The sequence below is a fragment of the Pipistrellus kuhlii genome, unplaced genomic scaffold (genome assembly GCF_014108245.1).
Source record: "Pipistrellus kuhlii isolate mPipKuh1 unplaced genomic scaffold, mPipKuh1.p scaffold_m20_p_2, whole genome shotgun sequence".
NCBI classification, from domain to species: Eukaryota; Metazoa; Chordata; class Mammalia; order Chiroptera; family Vespertilionidae; genus Pipistrellus; species Pipistrellus kuhlii.
In genome coordinates, this window is record NW_023425515.1 from 16,830,950 (window position 1) to 16,854,349 (window position 23,400).

Below are 23,400 nucleotides of genomic sequence, written 5' to 3' on the forward strand. Positions count from 1 at the left end.
ATTGATTTCTGCATCACTGAGGTGAAAGGATTGAAACCAATGTCCCTTCCCCTCCCACATTTACATTATTCTTTTTTAGATGAGTCTGTAATTGGGTAAAACTTCTTGTTTTATTTGTTTTGTTCTTGATATAGTATAAGGAAGATAATTTGAGCAGAGACAACTTGAAGAGTGCTCTTGTTCTCTCCCTCACATCCGTCTGTCTGCCAGGAAAGGGCATAGCCTGAACCAAATGCTTTCATCAAAACCTAGAAGAGCCCTTTCTCTTTGCAGGGTTCCTAGGGGAATATACTATGCAGTCCCTGCTGAGGAAGGGCTGTTTCATTGGCCTGGCAACCTGGGGATCTCCTGCAGGCATTTCATCAGATTTTTACCAGCAAGGAGAATACAGAGCTGAGGCCAGAAGGCAGCAGCTCTTGCGTGTTTGGGATCATCAAGCCTCTTGAGAATCTGATGCAACAGCTGCTCTATCGGGTCAACAGGAAAGACATCATTGCCACCAAATATCATAAATGAAACCCTCATCCTTTAATAAATAAAGAGGCTGAAGATAGAAGTTAAGAGACTTGACCTAGACCTTGCTGTTAGTAAGTAGTAACTGCAGCCCTAGAATGTAGGTCTTGACTCTTGGCCAATGTTTTCTTCCATTACATGAAGTTGCCTTGGCAAATTTCATATTTCCTCTATTTTCCTACAAAGTTATGTTTTTTTATGTTTTATTTGAGGGGGTACCATGTTTTGTTTTTAACAGCATTATTGAACTTTAATATACGTACCGTCATATTCACTCATTTAAAGTGTAAAATTCAACAGTCTTTCGTACATGCACAGAATGGTGCAACCATCACCACTACCTAATTTAGAACATTTTTCACCCCAAAAGAAAACCTCGTACCTATTAACAGTCATTCTCATTCCTCCAATCCCCAGCTCTAGGCAATCCCTTAACCTACGTTCTATCTCTATGGATTTATTACAAGTGGAATTACACAGTGTGTGTTTTTGTGTGACTGACTTCCTTCACTTAAGTTAATGTTTTCAAGGTCCATCCATGTTGTAGCATGTCAATACCTCCTTTTTTATTGCCAAATAATATTACATTGTGTGGAATGTTTACCCATTTGGGAGATGGACATTTGTGTGTGTGTTTCCACTTTTAGACTATTATGAATAATGGTACCATGAACACTCTAGTATAAGTTTTTGTGAGGACACACGTTTTCATTTCTTTTGTCTGTACCTAAGAGAATTGCTGATCATGGGCTAACTCTATGTTTAATATTTTGAGGAACTGCCAACTGTTCCAAAGTAGTTGCATCATGTCGCATTCTTACTAGCATTGTATACAGGTTCCAATTTCTCCATATTCTGGCAAACACTTTTTATTGTCCTTTTTCAATGATAGCCATCCCAGTATATGTGAAGTGGTGATGTATGTGCGTAATGGCCACCACTTTGAACAGAGTGCTACTGAATAGTCAGGGACTAAAATGAATTCAAAGTGAGATAATAAATTTTACCCTTATTTTTTTCCCCCAAGTCAACATTTACTGAACCTTTACTACCTGGCAGCTACTATGCTAAGCATTGTCTTAGATTATCTCATTTAATTCTCATTATACCACCAGCAGTATAAACTGTTACTGGCCCATTTTATAAATGAGAAAACTGATGTGGGGGGGGGGCAATGTTAAAATATGTACACAGAAAATAATTTAATAAATAAAAAAAATTTTTTAAAAAAATGAGAAAACTGGTTAGAACAGTTAAGTACTAGTGGTTAGTAAGTGGCAAGTCCAAGCTTTAAGTCTCCCAAATGGAAGTCTTTAACCACTGTACCACACTGCTAAATATTTTATTCAGTAGATTCACTTTTCCAAAATGAATCGAATCAATCATTACTTTTCAAACTTTTACCCTCATCATGCTTCCTTTTTAGCTCCCAGAGATATCTGTAGAGTTATTCTCCAATTAAGTCATCATAAATCACCTACTTTAATGTGCCTTATTAGCTTGGTAGGTATTTCTGCTATATACACAATTTGAGAACCACTCAGTCTGTTAGAATTAAGTTCCACTGCATTTAACAGAAACAGTGCCATAAACAAGACAGAATTTTTTTTTTTTTTTTAAGAATCTCAGAGATAGTCAGTCAGTCTAATGCTGGTTTCCAAGCTCTGTGGTATTAGGAACCAGGCTCCATCTACCCTGTTTCTTTGCTTCATGTGGCTTCTATTTTCTAAGTCATCTTATAGTCCAATTGGCTGTTGGAGCTTCATGTGTTAGGTTTGCATTCAAGCTACCAAGAAGATGGAAAAAGATAAGAATACACACCTTTTCTTCAGAGACTGTACAGAAATATGCACACAACCCTTCCACTTAATCCCATCGGCCAGAATCGAGGCATAAGGCCATCCTCTGTTGCAACGGAGGCTGGGAAAGTAGCCTTTATTCTGAGTGGCCATGTTGTCAGTGAACTACTAGAAGTTCTCTTAGGATAGAGGATTTAGGTGGGATGAATATTTGGGACAATTAATCTCTGTCACACGTAGCAAGGAGAAAATTTTACCTACTTCCCACTTCAATTTTTGACATGAGATCTAAGATAATTTTTTTCTATAAAAGATTTTAGATTCTCTGATGAAAGTACCAAGGCAGTAGTTCTCAAACTTTGCCACACAATGAAATCACCATGGAATCTAAAAAATTATTGATGCCTGAATTCCACATCCATGGCTTCCCATCTGTATATATAAAAAGCCAGCGACCTTACTGGCCTTAACAACCATAACGACCAGTTGCTATGATGCCCACTGTGGCAGGGGGTGGGGCCAGCCAGCCAACCTCACGGCCCCTCCCTTCTGCTGGCCTGCCCCTGATCAGACTCTCCCACCCCAATCAAGGATCAAGAACTGGCCACAGGCCAAACGTCCCCTTCTTTCCCCCAGGACAGTCCTGCTCCCAATCACACCCCCACCCCAATAGGGGGCAGGACTAGCCAACCAACCTCCTGTAGCCCCTGCACCACCCAGCCCCACCTCAACTTGGTCCCCCCACTATATCAGGGGCAGGGCTAGCTGGCTAACCACCGATGGCCCCTCCCCTAGGCTGCTGGCCCCCAATCGGCACCCCTCACCCCATTCAGGGGTGAAGCCAGCTGGCCCACTGCCCACAGCCCCTCCCTATGGCTGGCCCCACTCCCAATCAGTCCCCCAACCCCAATAAGGGGCAGGGCCAACTGGCCAATCAGCAGAAGCCTCTTCCCCTAGCAGCCTGGCCCTGTTCAGGCCCTGATTGGGGTGGGCCAGCCAGCCAACCTCCCAACCATCTCCTCCTCCCAACAGGCCAAGCCTGGATCCATCCCGATTGGGGCTGGATCCCACCCATGCACAAATTCATGCACTGGGCCTCTAGTAGTGATTATAATGTGCAGTAAAATTTGAGAACAACACTCCTAAAACTTTGAGATCTTCAGCCTAAAATCCATTGAGTGTGGATTTGCCCCATCAATGACTTCCTATTTTCTCCTCTGAATTGAAACACCAGCAGTTGTACTGGTGCATGGTACAGGTAATAGGTTAGGTATGATTGGGCCAATCTATTACCAGCCCTGCAAAAGACAATTCAGAGGGCATGTCTTACTGACAATAGCCAGTGACATTTTTATATACAGAGGAGAATACATTTCATTTGTAGCTGTATTCAAACACATGCATTATTTCTGGGTGGCATGAAAATAGCTATTGTGTGTGTGTGTGTATGTGTGTGTGTGTGTGGTGTGTAGCAGGACTCCGACACGATGATGTATCATCCATGAGAACAACATTTACCTTTCAAACCCAAGAACCTATTCAAATAAAAAATTCGAATGGCCCTCTATATTTGGCAGTTTGCTTGTCATCTAGAAGCTCAAAATAGCCTTTTAGAGATCCAAGCAGTTTGAGCTGTGGCATCTCAAATGGTTACTAGCTGTCTTATGTTTTATCCTTTCAAGCAGAGAGGTGGGCAAAGGTTATGTTTTCTTTGAATCGTTAATGCAGAGGTCTGTCTTTTAAATCGATGTGAAATGAGAAGAGAAATAAAATAGAAAAATTTCAAAGAAGTCTAAACAGGTCATTTCATCCACCTTTGCACCGTCAGAGAGAATGACATTAAAAGATTCTAAACAGATAAGAATCTATACTATTTTTACAGCTCTCAAGTGACAGGATTGCACAACCCCATTCTCACCACACCACGTTTCCTTGTAACAATTTGCAGCTAGAAAATTTTTCTTTGCATCAATCCCAAGGGCTTTGACTAGGTTAATCTCATTTCCTCCTTGCTGGTGCTTCAGTTCAGATAGAAAATAGCGTTCTTTTTTTTTTTTTTTTTTTTTTTTTTAATAAAATAGAAAACAGCGTTCTTTGTGAGATTTTCTCACACACATGGACAATATAATAATAAAAAAAAAACTTCAGGTTTCTCTTTTCCAATCCGAATAACCTCCATTCATACCTCCCTCTTACATTGTTTTCAAATGCAATACTCTTCCTGGCAATCTTCTCTTAACCTGGGGTACCCAAATTTGTCCCCACATTGGAATCACCTGGGGAGCTTCAAAAACTACTGATGTTCTATGTCCCACTCCCTGAGATTGTGATTTAATTATCTGGGGTCTGACCTGAATTTGGGGATTCGGGAATATTTCCAAGTGATTCAAAATTGCAGACAAGTTTTGAAACCACTATCTAAACCTACTGCAGGCCCATTACCCTCCACTCCTTTCTCCTCATGAGTAGAACCTTGATAACACCCCCATCATGATTGGTCTAAAAAGTGATATCCATCCTTAGCTACTATTAATATAATCTGTAGAGCTTTGACAATAGAAATACCTGCTTTTTACATGGAGAAAACTCAGCATTAAACCCAGTATTTATGCCTGGATTTTATTGTGCTAAATTTAATTGTGCTAGATTTAAGGGACTAGCATCTTCTACTGGTGGTATTCTAAATACTACACCAGTGGATCCCAAATCCGGTTACATATCAGGATTTGTGCACATTGAAAGGAAATTAATTAGAAGGTGGCCAGTGGGGTGAGACTGGGTGAGAGTAGCCAACCTCCCTCAGTCCCTCCCTGGCCAGCCACATCTGGAGTGGTGCCAGGGATCAAAGGGTGTCTGCAGAGTGAGTGAGATCTCTCTGGCAGGTGGGGTTGGGCCTAAACAGGCAGTCCGACATCCCCTGAGGGCACTCTGCAAAATTGCTGTCATTCGGCAGCTCCTGCATTGAGCATCTATCCCCTGATGGTCGGTGTGCATCATAGCTATTGGTCTGATGGTCTGGCAGTCAGACAGTTGCTTAGGCTTTTATACATAGATAGATGAATCCTGAACCTTATCCCATATGTACTGAATTGGAATATCCCATTTTTGGAACTGGAATACTCTGTAACTTAATCAGGTAAGTATTCCCCTTGCCCCTCACTGGCCTCGGTCTATAACACTGAGACTAGGGTAACACAAGTGTAAAACTCAGGATACAAAATTTAAGGAAGAACTTGCTCTCATGGTTGCACAAGTGTAAAACAAACAGGTGCATGACTCTGAGAGTAAGTGCCTTCTTACATTTTGTTCCCTAGGCACTTTATTTGGCTTCCCCTTATCTCTACCCAGATCCAGATAAGGTAAATTTAGCAGGTGGTGCCTGTCATTACTGGAAACCCAGTCAAACAATCCTTTATACAAAACAATTAAGTCAACTGAACTGTTTAATTTTTCGGTGGTCTTTCCAGCATCATAAAGACACGTTTACATACAAATGATGCCACATATAGTTTAATTTCAATCTGGGGTATGCATCTAGGTGTCAAATGAAATCGATTCCCTTCCGGGTTAAAACATAACTATATAAAAAATGAAAACAAACAAACAAACACATAACTATAGTACCAATTGTCTCAGTCCCTGTTCACCACAGGAAAACATTTAATTAGGTGAGCCGATGGGTGTTAGATAGCGTGGTGGTGGCCGAATCCAGGACTGGGGTCCTTCTGTAGCTACAAAGTCATCAAGTTTCGGTTACTCAAATTGAAAGTGGAAACTAGTAGGTGTTTGTAGAAACATGTGTCGAGCATGGCTAGTCCTGTTTCCTGAAAGCATTTTAGGACACATATATGCTGCCGTCTCCCAGAAACAGAAGTGTGGGCCACTCAACCCAAAGTTGCGGTTCCTGTGTCCAGTCATTGCTGGATCGTACATCAGCAGAATGAGTGGTGAAGAATCTCAGCGGAGGATATTCTGGAGTGTCCTAAGAATGGCCCATTAGGATCATCGTGGTGGTGGTGGGGGGTGGTCCCCAGCCAGGCTGGCTAAGGGAAGTCCACACCTGGCTCTGGTTGAGACAGCACCTTTACATGGATATGTTTCACTCCACACTCCATGACTCTGGCTTTTGCTTTTATAGGTGTAGTGCTGGTGGGTACAGCTGGTGGTATGCAGCAGGAGGACAGCCTCAACCCAGTGAGGTATAAAAGGGCCCTCTCCTCGCACCCTCACACCTGCTGCAGAGGTGACGCTAGAGTACCTTGCATGTTAGTGCAGCTGGTGGGCACACAGCATCGATTAGGCCAGTGGTCGACAAACTCATTAGTCAATAGAGCCAAATATCAACAGTACAACTATTGAAATTTCTTTTGAGAGCCAAATTTTTTAAACTTAAATGTCTTCTAACGCCACTTCTTCAAAATAGACTCGCCCAGGCCATGGTATTTTGTGGAAGAGCCACACTCAAGGGTCCAAAGAGCTGCATGTGGCTCGTGAGCCGCAGTTTGCTGACAACGGGATGAGGCTGGAAATAATGACTCCTCTTGCCTGATGATGTGTGCTAGAGATTTTGACTGACTCCTCAGAATGTGATTGTATCTCAGATTTATGGCAGCAAGACTATACGTCTTTTATCTTACTGGACTGAGAGGGTTGGTTCCAGTCCTACCTGTGAACTGGAAATTGAGTAATTTGTCCTTTCCTGACAGTCTTTTAGTAGGCAAGGCAGCGCTGAGCAGCAACTGGCAAACCAAGACCAGATGAAATCAATATCCGAATGTCAGAGGGTTTGGAGGGAGCCCAAAATGTGTGCCAGCCAGGATGATTGAGAGCCCACACCTGGCTCCAGAGTGCAACATGGGCCTGCCAGCACATCCGGAAAAGTTCACGGTGCTCACTGCAATCTATGCTCCTGGTACAGGAGGTCCCAGGTGGCAATGCCTGCAGAGTCACACTTCATGCACAAGGTCGGGTGTTTTGCTAGATGCACCCTGAGGTATAAAGGGAGGAAATGGCATGATGTCTGGGATTTTTTTAAAAAATTAAATCTAAGGATTTCAGCTAAGAATAAAGAAGAAAATAATAAAGGGGCTAGATAGAGCAAGTGTAACCCAATCATAATTATTTCTGAATCTGGACGTTGGGTAAATCATCTAGAGGCCCAGTGCACAAAATTCATGCACTGGGAGAGGGGGGTGTCCCTCAGCTCAGCCTGCACCTTCTCCAATATGGGACCCCTTGAGGGATGTCCTACTGCACGTTTAGGCCCAATCCCACTCTCACAATCCAGGACTGCTGGCTCCAAACCACTTGCCTGGCTGCCAGTCTGATCACCCCCTAACCACTCCCCTGCCAGCCTAATCAATGCCTAACTGCTCCTCGATTGCCCCCAACTGCCCTTCCCTACAGGCCTGGTTGCCCCCAACTGCTCTCTCCTGCCGGCCTGGTCACCCCAACTGCCCTCCCCTGCTGGCCTGGTTGCCCCCAACTAATACCTTGCCCTGCCAGCTATCTTGTGGAGGCCATCTTTGACCACATGGGGGTGGCCATCTTGTGCAATGGTATGTGGGTCAATTTGCATATTACCTCGTTATTATATAGGACTAGAGGCCCAGTGCACAAAATTTGCCCATCGGGGGAGGGAGGGAGGGAGGTTATCCCTTAGCTTGGCCTGAACCCTCTCTAATCTGGGACTCCTCAGGGGATGTCTGACTGCCAATCCCACAGGGTTTGGGTCTAAACTGGCAGTCCCGATATTCCTCTCACAATCCAGACCATTAGCTCCTAACTGCTTGCCTGCCTGCCTGCCTGATTGGCCCTAACTGCCTCTGCCTGCTGGCCTGATTGCCACCTAACTGCCCTCCCCTGCTGGCATGATCACCCCCTAACTGCTTGCTCCCCTGCTGGCCTGATTGCCCCTAACCATCTCTGCCTTGACCTCCCCCCCACCCCCACCCCCAACGTGACTTTGTCTGGAAGGAAGTTGGACGTCTGGAAGATGTCTGGTCCATCCAGTCTAATTAGCATATTACCCTTTTATCAGTATAATAGTAGATTCTTTCTAATGTTGTATATTTGAATAGTTTCATAATTAATAATCTGTTCGAAAAGTTAAAGTGATCAGAATAAAGCTCATAAGCCTGAGGGAAGTTGATGTGTGTCTTTTTATACTGCCCACTTCTTTTAGGTGGTACCAAGCAATAAGGAGCCAGACCGGTGTGGAATTGGGTTTAGAATGTCCTTCCTGCTCAACACCATCCATCACCACTTACTCAGGCTTAGTATCCTTATTTTTCAGCGAAAAGATGGCAAGTCTAGGGCTGAAACCTGGGTGCAGGTTTATTCTATTCACTAACAGTGAGACATTAGGTAAGTCATTGGCCTGCTCCTCAGCTTCCTTCCTTCCTCTGTAAACTGGGTATGAGCCTGGAATAATGCCAGTCTTGTGGGTTATTGAGGGATCCTGTGAAAAAAGGAACCCTGTAAAGTGTTAAGGAAGTGTTATTAACACCAGCAACATGACCTTGGACCAGGTGGCCAAGTACACTGGCCTCGAAGTCCTCATTTATAAGATGAGGGAAGAGGTTACATTGCCATTTCTAAGGCTGTGTGAGAGTTTTATTAAAATTTTTGCTCGTTCCCCACCACAACCCACCAAATTCTACTGATCTAGGATTTCTAGAGGTGGGGCCCAGGAAAGCTATGCAGCTGATTCTCCATGGTAGCCTAGCTGGGGTCAACTGAATGTAGTAACAGTAGAGGTTCTTTTGTGCTCTAACAGCTGGAAAGGCTGTTTGGGGAATTGAGAGTCTATAATAGCAAGTTACTTTGATGATTATGTGCAGGTCATAGTTTTGTTGTGATTTCATGGTGATAAACAGTTCAAGAGAATGAGAATTAACAAAGAGAAGGCAGCCGGAACTTGTCTGGTTTCCTCCCAAGTGAGCCTTCTTACAACTTACAAAGGCCTTTATAGCCAGAAGTAGGCACATAAATTGCATAAGGGAGGGAATCTACTGTTTGTTTAGTTACATGAAATGACTGGTGGGAGGGCTTCCTCAAGCTGTCTGGAAGAGCTTATAGCAGGAAAGCAAACAGTCTGGAGTGAGAGCAGCATCTATGACTTCTGCCATCCTCAGGCAGCTGATCCAGACAGCTGGGTCACATGTGGGAAGGTGACCTTGCAGTCCTGGCGCTTCTTCCTTCACTGCCGGGGGGCACGTATGATTGGCTGTCCCCTAGGCCTGCGTCCATCTCATTGGCTGCCTGCCCTCTCTGCTTTTCCTTCAGCAGCTTCCAACATGTGTGCATACCGTCCTTGCTTTACAAGATGCTCTTCCCACATTCTCATGTCTTCCCGAATTCTTGTTTGTCTCATCTGAAAATCAACCCAATTGAGTATTTGTTGACCGACTGTTAGGGTCAAGACCTTGTGCTACCAACCTCAGATGGTACAAACAAAAGCAAAAGGGAGCTTTTGTACTTAAAGCACCAGATTCTTGCAAAAGGGAGGAAAGTATAAGGAACAAAGGCACAAAAGGAGAATAAGGTGGTGCATGTTTAGAGAAAAGCAAGCAGTGCCTTCTGGCTGGGTCCTGGAATGAGAAGGAGACCAGGAGGACATTGAGAAAGGCTGGGATCATTCAGAAGAGTTACTTACTTCAACTTGCTAAGTAAGAAGGGGCACCATGAATGTTTTTGAGAAAAGGCGTGATGTGATCTATGCAGTACTTTGGAACATTGACTTAGTGCCAATGTGCAGTCTGGAAGGTCATGTGGAGCAAGTTACCTAGCATGGGGAGGATAAGAGAGTAGTGGTACTCAGGATGGGCCACAGGGGTCACCACATGTCAGTACCCAAAGTCCAGGAAACCATGGAATCAAACTGAGAAGATGTCATAATAATTCTAATTAACCTGAGAAAAGAAGCCTTTTTTTCACATGTGTCAAACACAAGGCCCTCGGGCCAAATCCGTCCCGCCAGGCCTTGCAATGTGGCCCGCACCGCGCTATCATCACTGCACTCTGCTGCGTTTCCATCACAATGACAGTTTATGACTGTTCAGTAAACCATTCGGCCCGCGATTTAGGCTGGATTTTAGATTTTGGCCCCTTCTCTGATTGAGTTCGACACCCCTATTCTAGATCAATACTTGAAGTCTGGAAAGGTCAACATTTTCCTATCAAGCACTGAAAACACAAGTTTCCTCCCAAGTGAGCCTTCTTACAACTTAGACAAATTCATCTCCTGTTTAATATCAACAGCCATTCTGCAGGGATCTGTAGCGAAAAGACAAAAGTGGTTGACATGAAAGCCAGAGCCCCCTGCCTTCTTTGTGCCTCAGAACGTCTAAACAGCCTCTGAGTGTTGATGATTTTATTCTTTCATATTACAGTTTTCCTCCTCTTCCTCCTTCCCCTCCTGGGCTCCCAGGTATATTTCTTCCCCATCCTCACAGCATCTGCAAGGTCTCCCTCTCTGATGGCTCCAACCCCTGAGCATCCATCTCACACTCCTGCTCCAAACCACCATTTCTCATTTCAGCTACTATAAGAGCTTCCTAACTGCCTGCTTGAGCTCTCACCTCTTCCCTAGCCCCACCTTTCAGGTCACAGTCAGATATTCCAAGTGATCTTCCTAAGGATAAATTAATACCATATCACTGTCTTGGTTCAACCTTCCACTGGAGCCACTCACACAAGCTAACATCTAATGTCCTTCACATGACTTACATAGACTTTAGTGACCTAGCTCCTGGGTCTCTTACCCATGCTGGCTTCCTGTTGTTTTCACCCAGACTCAGGCCTGGCCCTTGCTCTGCCCTCTACCTAGAATGTTCTCCCTCAGATATGTGCATATCCATTCCCTCACTTTAAGGCTTTATTTATTTATTTATTAGTTTTAATATATTTTATTGATTTTTTTACAGAGAGGAAGTGAGAGGGATAGAGAGCCAGAAACATTGAGGAGAGAGAAACACCGATCAGCTGCCTCCTGCACACCTCCCATCGGGGGGATGTGCCCGCAACCAAGGTTCATGCCCTTGACCAGAATTGAACCTGAGACCCTTGAGTCCGCAGGCCGACACTCTAATCACTGAGCCAAACTGGTTTTGGCTTTAAGGTTCTATTTAAATGCCACCTCCTCAGAGAGGCCTTTTTGGACCTGTCATTCTCTATCCACTTACTGTGCTTCATTTTTCATCATAGCATTGATCATGGCCAATATTTGTTTAGTAAAGATCTTCTCCAGTAGAATGTAAACCCCATGAAGATAGGTCTCTGTTTTGCTCACCTCAGTTTTGTTCAGGGCCTGCATAAAGGCCAGTTTCCTAATAAATATTTGTCAAAGAAATGCATGAATATGGAGATCTTCTCTCTGGAGAAACACTTTCCTTTGCCTTCGCTTTTGTTTCTTGGTTCTCATTTGCTTTGGTTGTTGAAGGTTTTGACCTAACTGAATACCACAGCCTTGCCTCTTGACCAACATGGAGCTAAATGTTTCTCTTTCACTCTTTCACTTCAAACCATTCCTGATACTTTCTTTTTTTTTTCTTTTTTTTAAAATAATTTTTATTGATTTTTTTACAGAGAGGAAGGGAGAGGAATAGAGAGCTAGAAACATCGATGAGAGAGAAACATCGATCAGCTGCCTCTTGCACATCCCCCACCAGGGATGTGCCTGCAACCAATGTACATGCCCTGACCGGAATCAAACCTGGGACCTTTCAGCCCACAAACCGACGCTCTATCCACTGAGCCAAACCGGTTTCAGCCAACCCTGATACTTTCATAGATTCTCAAAACATAGTTCTGAAGCTGGCAGTCTAAATCTCTGTTGGCAAGGTTGGTTCCTTCTTAGGACCACCTCTCCTTTTCTCTCTCCCTCAGCCTTTTCTCCATCTGCATCTCCAATCTTTCTATACTAGTAGATGATATACTAATACTGTATTTATTCTCAGCCTAGACCCCTCATAACTCTAGTCCTTTCAATGCCTGCTGGGCATCCTGATGGCACCTCATATTTCTTCTTCTTTCTCACTTTTCTATGTGTGTGAATAGCATTATTATTTTTTTGACTCCCAAGTTAAAAGTCTTAAAGTTATTTCCCTATTCTTTTTTCATATCCCCTTTCCTACTAGTCATCAATCCAACCAAATCTTCCCTCTAAATGACTCTTATCTCTCTCCTCCTTTTTCCATTCCCATACCCACCACCCTGACCTGGCCTTTACCTGCCTGATCAGAATGAGCTTGACCACTTTTATGGTTCCCATCCTGTTTATAGGCCCTATGTAAGGCCCCCTCCCCATGTATCCCTGCTTCCAGGACTCCTTCCAGACTCTGAGCAAGCTGGCCTCACCTCTCTAATGAGCATGTATGTGTTTCCAGCCCACATTTGGCATCCTGCTTGCCCCTGCACTGCCCAAGGCTTCCAACCCTGCTCTTAACTGAAAGGCCAGAAGCCATGGATGCCAGATTCACTCATTTCACAGCACGGGCCCTGCTCCTAGTGACTCAGTCCAGCAGAAGGCTTCAGCTGCCATTTCCCTAGGCAATGAGGTTTAAAGACACCTCTTCACCCTGTCTCCTTCTCTCATTCCCAGCTTCAAGTAAAAGTCAGAATCACTTTTGAAAGGGCTGCTTCAAACCTTGGCTAACCTATTGAAAGTTATTAATGGCTTTCTATTTCCTTTGGAATGAAGACCACATTCCTCAGGTTTGAACTCAGTTTGACTGTGATCTATTGTTTTATAGCCATCAAATTCCTAAAATAGGCTTAAGACTCAAGTGCTTCTTAAGGAGTAGGAAGGTAATGGAAATGGATAATATGGATCCTGCATTACACCGTCAGGAGTGGTGTGACAATGGCAAACTGGAAAGCATATGCACTACTTAAAGGGGCAAGCCAGCTGTTGCCATAAAAAAAATTGGGGCCTACAGTTGCCAGGTGTTAAGCTTATTCAACAGAAGATAGAAATCTGGATTTTTGAGCAAAGTTTTCTGCATCTTAAAATGTATGCAAATCATACCTGCAGGCTGCATCCAGCCGCAGAGCCACCCGTTTGGGATTCTGCCCTCTGCGTCAACAGAACCAGCCAAGAGCTCTGAGCCTATACCTGTTAAAATAGTAATAATTAATAGTAACAGCAGTAAGCAAGTGTGAGAACTGTGTGACAGATCTTTTAGCTCCAAACTGAGACCACCTACTTGCAAGCCAATGACTTCAGTGTACAATCTAAAACCATCCCATCGCACCAGCAACAAGGGCCCAATTTAGAAAGCACAGACACAGCTCTTCCCAACCTGGCATAAGATACACAAGAAATGTTTGTCATGGTACATTGGCGGGGTGTGTTTTGTGTGTGTGGCGGGATATGTTGTGTGTGTGTGTGTGGGGGGGGGGGCATTTCCAGAAGTTGTAAGGCAACATTCTTTAAAAAGTCTGTGTTCCAAGTGTTTATCAGGGTCTTGTCTTTTTCAGACATAGAAACATGGAGCACCATCTCCGCAGAAACAATGAGATTTCTGGGGAAAGCAACACCGCTGATGGGTCACTTCACACATGCACTGTAAACAGAGAGGCAAAGGAAGCTGTTGCAAATGTATGGTGTGCCTGTTTCAAACCAACAAATGTCCTTTTGCCCTAAGGACTCCTAGTTGCAAACAAACCTCTGGCAGGCAGGCCTCTGAGAGGACTGTGGTAGGTGGTGGAGGGCAATGTTTGACAGAGCACACAGTTTCTGAAGTTCCTAGAGGGAAAAGTAATGGTCTTTCAACCCCACTCGCTGTATGAGTCATTGGTACTGTCCCAGGAATGGCCCTTCTTTGAGGCTGAAGGCCTTGGTGTTTGGTCGAAAGCCAGGAAGGTGAGCAAGACTGTGGGGAGCATTCCGCCTTTTGTCCCAGAGCTGGGGACCACCGGACAATCCAGTATTCCTTCCTGCTAAGGTCACTGGTGCAGTGAGGTTGAGAGAAGGAAAAAGGAACCATATGTGGAAACATCTCCAGCTGACTCAGGTCAGGCGTTCCCCTCACCTCCTTGTTCCTTCTCCCAGTCCTGCTTCTGCCTGGGAGCTGGCTGGAGGCACTTCCTTTATCCAGCATTTCACTCTTTTTCCGGAAGCTCAGTTAAGCGGAGCTGACAGCACCCCAGGGGACTCCTACCCTCTCCTCAGTCTCCAGGGAGATGCCTCCTGAATGAAAGGATCTAAAAAGAGACACACACACATTTATATACGCGCCTTCCGGTTCTCTCAGGCACCAGACTATTTTCTGCTCTGGGCTCCCACACTCAACAGCCTCATTATCTTCCCTTCTCTGAGATTTTCCTCGCCTTCCTCTTACCACTGCCTCTGTCACCACCCCCCCCCCCACACACACACACAGAGAGAGAGAGAGAGAGAGAGAGAGAGAGAGAGAGAGAGAGAGAGAGAGAGAGAGAGAGAGAGGGAGTTTCTGGGCTAGGAGAGCTGCTGAACAGAGAGGAGCATCTCTGGAACTTCATTTACCTCCCAACTTTGCCTCAGCCTCACTGTGAATACTACTAAGGAAGCTGTCAGGGTACTGGAGGGCACACAGATCTCTCCCCACCTCCCCAGTTCATTCCCCGCAATCTCACCCCATCCAAATGAGTGAGCCCATACTCATTTCAAGGCTTCTGCTCAAACCCAACTTTCCTCAGCCAAGAGAGCCACAAAAAGTTACGGTGCCCTCTGCATTCCTCCCTCCCTACTTGCTCCATTCTCCGAGCCCTCTCTCAACCTCCCCTCCCCCTCCCCACCCCCCAGTCTGGGGGACTGTATCTGGCTTTTCTGTTTTTGCCAATTGACAAGATGCAACGCTAAGACACCACAGGGTGCTCAGACTGTCGGATTAAAAAAAAAAAAACAATGCTTGCGAAGAGTATTTTAGTTACATTTCCAAAGAATATGCTGAATGTCTTTCTTCAACCTCCAAATCCCTTTTCAGGTAAAGCATTTCTAAATGTAATGTAGTGAGTCCAATTGTTAACCAGAAAAGTACAATAAAAATAGTACAGGAGTTACCCAAAAGTCTGGAAACATAGACAATATTGTGCATCTATTGTACTTTTGTACTCCCTTTCCCCCCCCCCCCCAGATTAATAATGAAAGCTACTGTTTTACCTGGAGAGAATCCTCATCTGAATACAGTGGAAAACAAAAACATATTGATTGGGTTTTCCCCATGCTTTCTTTACCAACACCCTGCAGAATGCCCTGTAACTTAAAAAACCTAAGTGGACAATAAGATTGGTGTGCATTCTCCATTCAGTCTTCCAAGCGAATCAGTTTACTGTAAAAGCTATTTATCTATACATAAACCCTTCCAAGAGGATGACTAATTCAAATGATGAGTAAGCTTATAAGGTATGTGTCAGGAGACACCAAAAATGAGGATGATTTTGAGTTTTGCTCTTTAATGAAATCCTGGCTCCTCCAACAAGAAGCAGAGTACAAAGGGTCATAGTGTCCTATTTCTCCTTTTCTCTAAAAATAGAATTCTTATTATATAAATATTCTGTGTTACACAATAAATCTAAATAAGTAGGGGAGAACTTTTGCTCCCAATCTTGTCAGCTCAGCAGAGCTAACTTTTCATTAGACTCTGCTCCCTCTAGCCCTTGTGGATAATCACGAGTGCATTCTCCTGTTTTCAGTTAATAGCATCTCTGAAGCATGTTCCATGTTGCCGTGTAGTCCTTGTAATTTAAATTTTAATAACTTACACCATATTTTTAATTATTCCCCTGCTGTCAGACATTTATTTGGTAATATTTTCTAGGATAATTAATGTGGCAGTTAAGCTTTTTTTCCTTATGGATTATTTCTTCAGAATACATTCCAAGCCTGGCTGGCATGGCTCAGTGGTTGAGCATGAACCAGGAGGTAAGGGTTAGATTCCAGGTCAGGGCACATGTCCTGGTTATAGGCTCCATCCACAGTGGGGGCGGTGCAAGAGGCAGCCAATCAATGATTTTCTATTACCATTGATGTTTCTATCCCCCCCTCTTCATTCTTCTCTGAAATCAATAAAAATATCTTTTAAAAGAAAGAAAAAAGAATACATTCTAAGTGGTAGGATTGAAGGTGGAAAGCCTGAATGTGAGGAGGTTTTTATTTTACCCAATGACCAAGGAGCTCTGAAGCCCCCCCCCCCCCCCAGCCTTCCCTTTTCACCCCACCTTTTCCTGCAGATATAGGCAAGTCTGCCTCAGAGGTTTATCAAATACCGGCAGTCCCCAACTTCTGTCCTACCTCCCAGCCCCACAGAATGCTGGGAGAAGCTCAGAGTCTATTTCAGGAAAATATAACCTTAAATACTATCATCTTTAATCCATGTGGGCTTGTTATATGTTATTCTCAACAAGGACTAACACCAACACTAAGATATAACAATTTCACTGAAAAAAAGAAAATGAACAACATTTCTGTGGCCAAGTAGTGACATTTAAAGAGTTGTATGTCCCTTTAATAAATGTAAAATGGTCCTCATTGTTTTAATTTGCATTTATTTTACATTAGTGAGATTGAACTCCTTTCCATATATTTGTTTACTAGCTATTTCCTCTTGAATGAAGCATCTATTTATTTCCCCAGTGTATTTACTTATAAGGATCTAATATTTTTGTATAAGTGTTTTATATAATATATATTTTAAGCCCTTTTAATATATGCTAATATTTTCTAATTTATTTTTTCTTTTTAATGTAATTTTAAGATTGTCTTAATAAGCTATAACCACCTTCAATTCTCATAGAATTGCTTCAGAAAGCTTTGGATATGGATTTTTCTTCACACATGTTTCCAGATATAATACAAACTTGTCAAGTTTGGGGATTTTGACAACATGCTATACATATTATGGAAATATCTTTGGTCAATGTCAAATTTATGTAATAACTTATTGGGTTTTGTGGTGTGTGTGTGTGTGTGTGTGTGTGTTTTAACGTATAAAGAAAATAGCCAATTAAAATTGATTGGGACTTTTGGGGACCTCAGTGTGGATAATGGGGTTAGGGCCTTAGAATGTGGAGAGGCAGGACCTGGGCTTTTTGAGGATGACATGAGATAAGGGTATATGGATTGGGAAGAACTAAGATAAAAGGGGTTTCTCTTTTTTTCTCTGGCCTTCCCCATTCTCTTTTCCTTTAATCCTTTCTGGTTACTAGAACAGATTTCCATATGAAGTAGTTTGCTATTACTTTTAGTATCTCCCTTTATTTCTTTTCTCTCGGTTACACTCCTTTTTCTTTTTCTCTTATGGCATATAGCACAGTTACACTGGGCTCAGACAGGCTGAGACTAGGCCCTGCCATTTGATTACAGTATTCCCCCTTATCTGTGTTGGATACATTCCTAGACCCTCAGACCCCAGTGGATGGCCTGAAACCATGGACAGTGTATATACTAGTATTTCCTATTCATACATAGTTTTCACTTAAAGGAAGCACTTTACAGTTTCTCTTTGGCATACTGAGTTGCCAGCATCACTACTCTTGGGCTTTGGGGCCATTATTAAGTAAATTAAGAGTTACTTGAACTTGAGCACCAAAATACTTGGACAGTTGATCTGATAATTGAGATGGCTACTAAGTGACTTAACAGGCCAGGAGTGTATACAGTGTGGACAAAGGGGTGATTCATGTCTGGGCAGAACTGAATGGGAGGGTTCAAGATTTCATCATGCTTCTCAGAATGACATGCTATTTAAAATGCATACATTATTGTTAACTTCTGGACTTTTTCATTTAATATTTTTGGACCAGGCTTGACCATAGAAAACTGAAACTCTAGAAAGCAAAACTGCAAATAAGGGAAGACTACCGTATTGTTTGACTTTTGCCAGGTTACTCTCTGAGCCTCAGATTCTTCATCTGTAAAATGGAGACAATAATATTATCTATTTCTAGAAGGATATTATGAAGATTAAAGAAGAAATTGTTTGAATGCTTAGGACCGTGTGGTAGACTATTTCATTCACAAACATTTGGTGTTCCTTCCTGGCGAAGGATTAGATTTCCCTATTGCATTGTTATTAGCCTTGGCCATAAGATTTGATTTAGCCAATGAGATATGAGTAGAAGTGACGTCTGGCACTTTGAGGTAAAAGACTTAAGAGCCAGTACATTGTTTGTTATGTCTTTTTCTTTCTGCCAGTAGAACAAGTAATGTTTCAACAATGACTGCTCCATTACTCTAAGTCTCAAAATAAAGAAGATGCAGAATAGTCACAGTCAGTATACAGTGGCCACACAGCATAAGCAAGAAGGAAAAAAAAAAAACTTTGTTAAGTCATAAGCCGAGATGCCAAGTTAATGAAGTTTTATTACAGTTTTTGTTTGTGTGTGTCTTCTTGCTGGAGGAGGTCATATGTTGAGAGTCCTGCTGACCTTGGATAACTCATGAAATGGAGTAAGAATGATTGTAAAGCCTCTTCTGTCTAGCTGATTTCACACGTTGTCTTCTATCCTCAGCTACAGTCAGGCCCAGGCTGCAGTGCTTGCAGTATTACCTCGGCTCCATCAGCTCAAAGTCCCTACTAAGCGACCCACTGATTATTTCGCAGAGATGGCTAAGTCTGATCAGCAGATGCAGAAGATTCGACAAAAGCTGCAGGCATGGAGAAGTCAGAAAAGGCTAAGCAACTTGGAGCACTTAGGAAATATAGAAAGAAGGTGCAAACAGGGGTTCCTCAGAAGAGGCAGCGGGAGAAAACACACATGATGAACACCATTAAGAAATACCAGAAAGGCTTCTCTGACAAACTGGATTTCCTTGACAGAGATCAGAAACCTGTTGCACGGAGCTTTAAGGGAGGAACTAAAGGCCAGAAGATGAAGAAGGGTCTCAATGCCAAACGACGCTGTAAAAGCCAGAAGTTTGGGTTTTGTGGTAAGAAAAAAGGCAGCAAGTGGAACACTCGTGAGAGCTATGATGGTAGCTTCCGGGCCAAGACAGCTCATGGCAAGGGCCTCAAGAGGCCAGTAAAGAAAGGGTCAAATAAGAGACCTGGAAAACGGACAAGAGAGAAAATGAAGAGCAGAGCACACTAAGCAGCATCTTCAAGAAAAAGGATGAAGATTTGGTATTTCACAATATAATTGGGTTCCTTTTTGTAAAAAATCTGTTTCAATAAACAAAAAAAAATTAAAGAAGCATGCATCCTTGGGTGAAAACACAGTTAAGACTAAAAAAAAAAAAAAAAAAAGTCATAAGCCACTGAGCTTTGGGTATTGTTTTTGTCACAGCACATAGTAGTCTATACTGATTGATAAACATAGTATTGTAAGAGTTTCTATACTGACTGAGGAGCAATAAGCCAATTTCCAGTGCTCACATTAGCTTCAAATTACATGAAGTGAAAACTAGAACTGTAAGAAAAAATAGACAAATTCACAATTATAGCCAGAGATTTCAATACTTCTATCTCAATAAGTATTTGAAAAAGCAGATTAAAAATTAATAAGGTCATAAAATATTTAAATAAGAATCAAGTTGATCTAATTTATAAACTATTCCAACCAACAATAGCAGGATATATATTCTTTTCAAGTGCACACAGAATATCATCAAGATAGGCCATATTCAGGACCATGACATAAATCCCAATTGAAACCATTCAGAGGAGGGATGTTCTCTTACTACAACTGAAATCAATAATATCAATAGAAAATATCAATCTGGGAAATTCATAAATATCTAGAAATTACACTACACACTTCTAAACTGGTGCATCAAAGAAGAAACATGGAGAAACTAGAAAACATTTTGAATAGAACAAAAGTGAAAGCACAATGTGTCAAAATTTGTGGGATGCAGCAAAAGTAGTGCTTAGAGGGAGATTTATAGCTTTAACAGATTATATTAGAAAAGAAGGTACAAAGCAACAGTCAAAGCTTTCAACCTAAGAAGCTTTACAGATAAGAATTTATATCGAAATAAGCAGGAGGAAAAAATAATAAGGATAAGAGCACAAGTCAATAAAATAGAACAGACTAAAGAGAAAAATTAATATGTCCAAAGCTGTTTTTTTAAACAACAATAATATCAATAGATAAGAAACAAAAAGAGGGAATAGACAATACTACATATTCTATAAATATTGAAGGCCTAATGCAATAATGTGAACACTTTTGTTAATGAATTTAACAACTTAAATAAAAAAATTCCGCCCTAACCGGTGTGGCTCAGTGGATAGAGGGTCGGCCTTCGGACTGAAGGGTCCTGGGTTCAATCCCGGTCAAGGGCACGAACCTTGGTTGAGGGCACATCCCCAGGTGGAGGTGTGCAGGAGCCAGCTGATCGATGTTTCTCTCTCATCAATGTTCCTAATTCTCTATCCCTCTTTCTTCCTTTCTGTAAAAAATCAATAAAACATATATTTAAAAAAAATAAAAATAAACAAATTCCTTAAAAGACATACACAATCAACATTGATTTAAGAGAAAAAAAAATAGAAGTGGTATGTCTACACAATGGAATACTATGCTGCTATAAAAAAGGAGGAATTCTTACCATTTGCAACAGCATGGATAGAACTGGAGAGCATTATGATAAGTGAAATAAGCCAGTCAGAGAAAGAAAATATCTCATGATCTCACTCATTTGTGGAATATAATGAACAACATAAACTGATGAACAAAAACAGATCTAGAGACAGAGAAGCATCAATCAGAGCATAAAAACCTCAGAGGGAAGGTAGGGGAGGGTGGAGTAAGGGGGAGAGATCAACCAATGGACACAGACACCAGGGTGGTGAGGGCAATGGTGGGGAAGGAGAGGGGGCAATGGGGGGATAAGGTCACATATGTAATACCTTAATCAATATAGAAAAAAAAAAAAAAGAAAACCTATTTAGCCTCATATCTACTAAAGAAATTAAGTTTTAAGCCAGAACCGGTTTGGCTCAATGGATAGAGCGTCGGCTTGGGGACTGAAGGGTCCTGGGTTTGATTCCGGTCAAGGGCATGTACCTTGGTTGCTGGCAGATCCCCAGTAGGGGGTGTGCAAGAGGCAGCTGATTGATGTTTCTCTCTCATCGATGTTTCTAACTCTCTATCTCGCTCCCTTCCTCTCTGTACAAAATCAATAAAATATATTTAAAAAGAAAAGAAAAAAGAAATTAAATTTTAAAAATTGAAATCCTAATCTAGGCCTAAATCTAGACCCAGATAGCTTCACTGGTGAATTTCATCAAACATTTAATGTAAAAAATGTGTAAATTCTACAGAAACTTCTCTACAAAATCGAGGAAGGAGTCATGTATCCCAACTCATTTATGAGGACAGCATTTCTGACACCAAAACCTGTTAAATACATTATAAGAAGAGAAAACCATTGATCAATATCCTTCATGAATATAGATGCAAGGGTCATTAGCAAAACATTAGCAAATCTTGCCAAAACTGGTCTGGCTCAGTAGATAGAGCACTGGTCTGTGGACTGAAAGGTCCCAGGTTCGATTCCGGTCAAGGGCATGTACCTTGGTTGCGGGCATATCCCCTGTAGGGGATGTGCAAGAGGCAGCTGGTCGATGTTTTTCTCTCAAAAATGTTTCTAGCTCTCTGTCCCTCTACCTTCTTCTCTGTAAAAAATCAATAAAATATATTTTAAAAAATTAGCAAATAAAAGCATAGCAGTATTTGAAAGGGGATTATATCATGATCCAATGAGGTTTATCTCAGGAAAATAACATTGATTTGAAATTCAAAAATTGATTAATATAATTAAGCATACTAACATAACAAATGGAAATATAATCTGATCATCTCAACAGATACAGAAAAAGCATTTGATAAATGTTTATTTTATGATACTTTCTCAACATATCAACCTGTGCAAGGACATTTACAAAAGCCTGCAACTAGCACCACTAGTTTTACTTAGTTGTAAAACCTGGGTAAGAAAATATGGAAGAAAATCTTTTTGAACTTGGATAGGCAAAGATTTCTTAAAACAAAAATAAGAGGAAATCACTTATGAATAAATTGAACTTCATGAAAATAAAAGACAAATAGACCAGTCACAAACAGAAAGAAAATATTTGCAAAATACACATTTAACAAAAATTTGGTATTCAGAATATATAAAGAACTTCTACAGCTCAATGGTATGATGATAAAACAATACAATACAATAAGGGGCAAATGCTCTGAACAGACATTTCATAAAAGGAGATATATGAACAACCACTAAACACATGAAAAGATGCTTCAAATCATTAGTCTTTGAGCAGTACAAAGTAAAACCACAATGAGTCACCACTACATAACTACTGGAAAGTCTAAAATAGAAAAGATTGAAATATCAACTGATGGCAAAAATAAGAAGCAGCTAGAGCTGTCATATATTGCTAGTGGGAACATAAAATACTACAACTGCTTTGAATTGGGCAGTTTCTTACAAAGTTAAACATCACTTATTATACAACTAGCCAATTCCATTCATAGATATTTACCCAATACAAATGGAAATATGATCAGTATATATCTATGCATGAATGTTTGTAGTAGCTTTATTCATAGTATCCAAAGTCGAAAACTACCCAGGTGTTCATTAACAGATGAATTGATAAACAAATTAGGGAATATCCACACAATGAAATATTACTAATCTATTGAAAGGAACTACCAATGTAATCAATGTATCAATAACCTCCAACAGTATGCCGAGCAAAAGAAAATAGACTAGAAGAGTAGATGCTCTATGATTCTGCTTATATGAAGTTCTAGAAAGAAAAAAATTTAATATATAGTTACAGAAAGAATATTAATGATTGCCTAAGCCTAGTGGTGGTGGGTCAGGGAGCACTAACAGCAATAGGATACAAGGGAACATTTTAGGGTGACAAAAAATATGTGTTATTTCTTGACTGTGGTTGTAGCATGGTTGTAATCACTTGTTAAAGCTCATGAAACCCTAACTTAAATTGGGTGCATTTACTTGATGGAAATTATGCTTCAATAAAATGCATCTTAAAAATAGTTACAGGCAGTATTTTAAGGGAATACACTCTGAACCTGTCAGCCTGGACTAGAAATCCAGATCCAACTCTTTTTAGCCTTGGTA

The 23,400-nt window shown here is 41.7% G+C and overlaps 1 pseudogene; it reads left to right on the top strand.

The window, feature by feature from the left end:
* The first annotated feature begins 18,780 nt into the window (after positions 1-18,780).
* LOC123652799 lies at positions 18,781-19,482 on the top strand (annotated as a pseudogene).
* Positions 19,483-23,400: the final 3,918 nt, after the last annotated feature.